The sequence below is a fragment of the Lipotes vexillifer genome, unplaced genomic scaffold (genome assembly GCF_000442215.2).
Source record: "Lipotes vexillifer unplaced genomic scaffold, Lipotes_vexillifer_v1.1 scaffold418, whole genome shotgun sequence".
Classification (NCBI taxonomy): Eukaryota; Metazoa; Chordata; class Mammalia; order Artiodactyla; family Lipotidae; genus Lipotes; species Lipotes vexillifer.
Genome location: NW_006798629.1, coordinates 5633615 through 5639748, shown reverse-complemented (window position 1 = coordinate 5639748; position 6134 = coordinate 5633615).

Sequence of the window (6134 nt, the reverse complement as noted above, 5' to 3'; positions counted from 1 at the left end):
CGGTTCTTCCAGACTCAGAGTCATTTGAGACCAAAATGAAAACTGGCTGAACACTAAGAGCAGGACCGCAGAAATTGGAAGCAGAATCCACGTGTATCGGAGCAAAGATCCGTGGCTGAGGTTTGGAAAGAAAACGGAGAAATGTTAATACGATGTGCATACGAGGGTGGGCTGAGCTTCCAGGGGATTAAAAACAATGAATGTTCTCTGTTTATTTAGACAGAATGACATTCGTGAAACGACTTTTTATCCACTCCCCAGACTTCAGCGGGAGATATTTTCTGTTTTGTGACTGAGCCTGGCTAAGTTCCCTCCTCTCTGGGGCACCGGTGCTGCCATCAGAACATATTTCACAAATATATTAACTGGTCAAGAATATCACAAACAGAAACGTGGTGGCCACTTCCTTTTTGAGATAAGAATTTCCGTCAGCTCAATCCATTCACAAGGTACCCAGCTTCCTACGGCAACTTTGCCAGCTCCAAAAAAACAACAAGATGAACCGCACAAAAGCAACGAGGCCAGGGAAGGAGGGAACAGGCTGATGCAGTGACAACCAGGCTATATTTGCAGTAATTAAAAAAAGTCTGGAAGGATGGATGAGAACAGGAAGGCTTACTTATGCCTTAATAAGAGAACATTAGTGTCCAAAGGGCCAGAGCAGACATGATTTATGTGCAATCTGCATGAACTGATTACTTGTAAAATACTCTGCAGTTCTGCAGATATAATAGCTGATATGCACAGAGGTTGCATATTTAACTGCTAAAAAGCAAACCGCCTGGCATCTGCTGGGGCAAAGCAGAAGCAGACAGGGAGGCCCCTAGGTACTGGGGAACAGGTAACCTAGTGAGATAAGTACTATCACTGCCAGAACAGAACTGGAAATAACCCAAAGGCTTACCAGTCACTCACTCGTCTTCCTCCCTACAAAGGACTGAGCATTTGGGGACCTCCAAGAAAAAAACCCTTCCTCAAAAGTCTTCCCATTCTTGCTATCCTATTAGGTAAATTCTAGCATTAGAGAGTCATTCCTTTGAGAACACCGTACCTCGGCATCGTCTTTGAAACCACAAATATCTCCCTGGGACAGGCAACAAACCAAGCTCCTGGTAGACATTAACACTTTAGTCTGATTTAATTTCTTCTCTCAAGGACAGGTTCCCGCACAGCATCAAAAAAGGAGGAGAGGGTTATCAAGATGAGTAAGATAGTCTCAGACAAATTTGGGGTTGCAGGGAGGCATGCCAGGAAGTATTAGAAAAACTCCCAATTCATAACTTTGAATTTAAGGTTTTAATCAGACTATCCAAACCTGAGGTCCAAGTTCACTCCAAAGGGCACTGTGCTTGTCTGTCTCACAGGACACAGTGAGACCCTGGGAAATCATCTATGTGATCAGACACTGTACCAGCCAGGTGCAAAACTGTAATATCAGTGAATCCTTGAGGTCTCAAATTTTAGGGCATACAACCCTGGTTAAGCAACTGCTTCTAAAGCACAGCTCTCTCTGGGAAGGGAATCATGGTGAAGCCGTTGCCAGCCACCAAAAGCTTAGCGTGAATTTGTTCCTCTTACTCGCTCGTGTTAGGGCCCTACCTTGCTCGCTAGTGGCACATTTGCTTTCCTCCTAGTTCCTTCCTGCATTCTTCCATCAACCCCACCCCTGTCAAAATAGGAAAGACTTTTACATCACTCCAAAAATGTCTGTTACAGTCCCTACTATGCTCAAACAAGTCACAAAATCTAGGTTACAAAAAGAAGGAAAACTGGGGCTTCCCTGGTGGCGCAGTGGTTGAGAGACCGCCTGCCGATGCAGGGGACACGGGTTCGTGCCCCGGTCCAGGAAGATCCCACATGCCACGGAGCGGCTGGGCCCGTGAGCCATGGCCGCTAAGCCTGCACGTCCGCGACGGGAGAGGCCACAAGGGTAAGAGGCCCGCGTACCGCAAAAAAAAAAAAAAGAAGGAAAACTAAGATATAATAGTGCCTTACATCTACATTTTGTAAACTTCACTGTTTCCAGTGCGAGGTTCCCAAACCCTGGTTGTATCAGAATCCCACAAGAAGCTGGTGCAGAGGCTGGATATGGGCCTTGGAGGGCAGTGAGAGGTGGAGGAGGAGGAGGAGTGAAGGGCATCTGCTGGATGCCGGCAGATGGGGCTGGCGTAGCTGCACGTCCCCCACACAGACATTCAGGGAGGGTCTCGGGGGTCAAGGTAGGGCAGAAGGTAAACGGTAAGTGTGATGGTTTTTTAATGTGGCCCCCAAATCCTTTGACACTCCTGCCATCGAGAGGTGGGGCCTATGTCACCTCCCCTGAATCCGGGCTCCATGACTGCTTGCTATAGAAAGTGTCAGATGATGCAGTGCCAGCTTCTGGACCTGAGCCTTAAGAAACTGGGAGCATCCACTGCCTGACTCTTGGGACACCTGCTCTTGGAACCCAGCCACCATGCCATGAGGAAGCTCAAGCAGTCCCGAAGAGAGGCCCATGTACGGAGGAATCCACAGCCGGCACCAACTTGCCAGCCATCGTGCCAGGGAGCTGCCTTGGAAGATGAGCCTCTGCCTCAGTCAAGCCACTGATACCACGTGGAGCAGAAATGAGCTGTTTCCACCAAGACCTGCCAAATCAGCAGATTCCTGAGCAAAATACACCACTGTTGCTGTTTTAGGCCTCTAAGTTTTGGCGTGATTCATCATATAACAGGTAAACTCTACATCAAGTTTGCTCCAAATGACCACAGCCAGCTGCCTCCTTGGCCAAGCCTGCAGTCAGGGGCCTGCTTCAGCCACTCATGCTGGGAGGACATCTGGGGAGTTTCCAGTTTGGGTCGATTCTAAAAAAAAGTGGCTGTAAACATTCACGTAGAAGTTCTGATGTGGACGTAAGTTTTCATTTCTCTAGGGCAATACCTAGGGGCGGGATCGCTGGGTTACACGGTAAGTACAGGATCCTGTTAATGAATAATACACTCAGGGTGGCCAGATGCTGACCCGTGCGAGGCACGGTGGAAGGTGAGACCCGCTGAGATTCCACGGATTTAGCTCGGCCACCCCTGCTCACCCTGGGGCATCAGCTCACTGGGAGGGAATCATGACCAGCAGTGCTATTCATGGCTACTTCTCCTTTCGTTATTGTCTGTTTTTGTAAAGGACACTTGCTAAAAATCACCTGTGTGTGATGACATTTTTTTCAGTACTTTCCTATGGTCCATCCAACCCCCATAGCTCTGCCCTTCCAAATTCCTATAGTCATTTCACATTGACACCTATGGAAACCAGGTTATTTGTTTTATGTGTGAGGGTGATGGTTGGATCAGCTCTGATTATTTGACAGTCACACAGGAGGGTTTTTTCTTCTTTTTACGTCTTTATCTTCCCAAAAGACATCCCTGCACCCACGTGCATGGGTCTCTCTAGCATCAAGGCACCAAGAAAAACCATCCAAGGGGTCTTCACAGGTCTTTCCCCACTCCTATGGTGAGACAGTGGGAAAAGAGCCAAAATATCCTTACAGTTCTTCAGCAGAAACTGGCTAAACATTATTAGGACTGGAGACAGACTAGGGAAGAAATAAGGTAATCACTGGGGATTTCTGAGACCCACTACAAGGAGAGGTCATTTGCAAATGACCCGGAAGCAAAGAGCCCTCAACTGGTGACACTCTGGAAAAATCAAGTCTTTCTGAATCAAGCCTAGAAGGAGGTGTGTCTTTGGTATATGTGGGCCCAGTTTCATGCAGGAACTGTCAGCTCCATGAGGGAGAGAATTCATGTTCCAAGTTCATGCATTCATTCATCTAATGCACATTTATTATGGCCTCTTTTGAGTCATGCCCTCAATTAGGAAATACAAAAATGGAAAGACCAGGTCCTACCCTCAAGGAGATCACAGGTGAAGGAGAAGAAAGACAATGAAGAAATACACGTGGTACAGTGAGGCTGGCTGTTCTAGAAGTCTGGGCGGGATGCAGGACATTCGGAGAAAACCACTGTGATATAAAACAGAGGGCACATCCCCATAGACTTGGTTCCAGAAAAAGTTGATCAGCCATGGGGCACGATGTTCTGTGTCATTTTAAATGTTGAAATGTTTGAATTTTTATTTTAAAGTAGTTCTAATTTGGTTTTGAAATACTTCCCCAGATGCACACAAAACACTGGAAAACCACTTCAAAAAGGATCACCTCTGGGCTTCCCTGGTGGCACAGTGGTTGAGAGTCCACCTGCCGATGCAGGGGACACGGGTTCGTGCCCCGGTCCGGGAAGATCCCACATGCCGCGGAGCGGCTGGGCCCCTGAGCCATGGCCGCTGAGCCTGCGCGTCCGGAGCCTGTGCTCCGCAACGGGAGGGGCCACAACAGGGAGAGGCCCGCGTACCACCAAAAAAAAAAAAAGGATCACCTCCTTAAACAATTATTTTTCAGCTGGGATTTAAAAGAAATCCCTGAGTTTAAAGGTTTATTTTTACTATCAACTAGCATGCACACATTTAAATAATGGGGGCAATAAATGTAGTTATATTCTCAAATACAAATTAGTTTCATTAAGAGTGAGCCCTCATTTACCACACTTGCTGCTAATCTGAGGCAGACTGTAAAGCTAATTTTAACAACTGCCAACAGCTCATGACAAGCAACCAGAGATGGGGCAATTATACGCAATGATGCTGGATCAGCTGGCAAACTTATTCTTTATTTCTCCACTCAAATCCTATATTTAAAGACTCGAGTGTGTTTATTACATCATTCAGGCACCCAAAGTAGGAACTGATGATCCAAATTAAGAAGTTTTTACATGATAAGAACATCTCTCTCCACCCAGAAATGTAAATGAAAACTTGAAAATCCAATCAGCTGTACGGATGGTGTCAAATCTTGATATCCTACAAACTAAGACAGAAGCCCAAGGATAGCTAAAACTGACCCATTGAAAGTATTCCTGATTCAGTACCAAGGAAAAGGACAATCTGTATGAAACGGGGTTATATTATGGTGCTACTTTTTTTTAAGTGTCTATGTGTGTATCTGTATATGAAAATCCACGTATTTTTTTTAACTGGCAGGTTAAATAAAGATATTCACAGAACTTTCCTCTGGGTCACGAGGTGATGAGAGACATTCTCTTTAAGGTTTTCTATATTTTCAAGTTTTCTGTGTTGCATGTGCATTACGTTTCCTAGTTGAAGACAACAAGAGTATCACAGACAGCCTGCAAGATATGCCTCAATAATCCTCCCGTTCACCAGTGGCCTCCTCCTCTACTGAACAGGGCTGACCTGTGTAGTCAGTAGGATATGTCCCTGGGGGAAGCCCGCTGCCGTATTGTAAGAACACCCTATTAACCCCGTGGAGAAGCCCCCAGGGCAGGGAACTGAGGCCTCCAACCAACAGCCACGAGGAACTCAACACTCAAGTGGGAGCATCCCTCAGCTCCAGAACAGCCTTCAGCCTAGCCAGCATCTTGACCACAATCTCATGAGAGACCCTGAGTCAGAACCACCCAGCTCAGCTGCTTCTGGATTTCTAACTCACAGAAGCCCTGTGAGATAATAAACATTCATTACTATTTTCAGTTGCCAAGTTTGGGGGTAATATGTTACACAGCAAGAGATAAGGCAATACGAGGGGTATTTACATTAACAAAGGAAAACACTCGGTGGAGACTGATCCAGACCACCTTTCTTTCTGCTCTCCCACTAGCCTCCATCACAACCACCCTTAAATAAAACAGCCTCCCCTCAGAAGAACTTGCTGCTCAAAGTGTGGTCCTCAGACCAGGAGCAATGGCACTCCTGGGATCAGCCCACCCGGGCCTGCTTAATCAGAATCCACCTTTTCACACACGATTCATCAAAGTCTGAATCACAGTAAAACTTGAGAAAGCCTGGACCATGACAGTGGTTCTCAATCTTGGCTGCACACTGGAATCACCTGGATAGCTGTTTTGATGTCCAGATGCCCAGGCATTTGGGGTGGGGCCCAAGCATCATTTTTTTTTTTTTTTGCGGTATGCGGGCCTCTCACTGTTGTGGCCTCTCCCGTTGCGGAGCACAGGCTCCGGACGCGCAGGCTCAGCGGCCATGGTTCACAGGCCCAGACGCTCCACGGCATGTGGGATCTTCCCGGA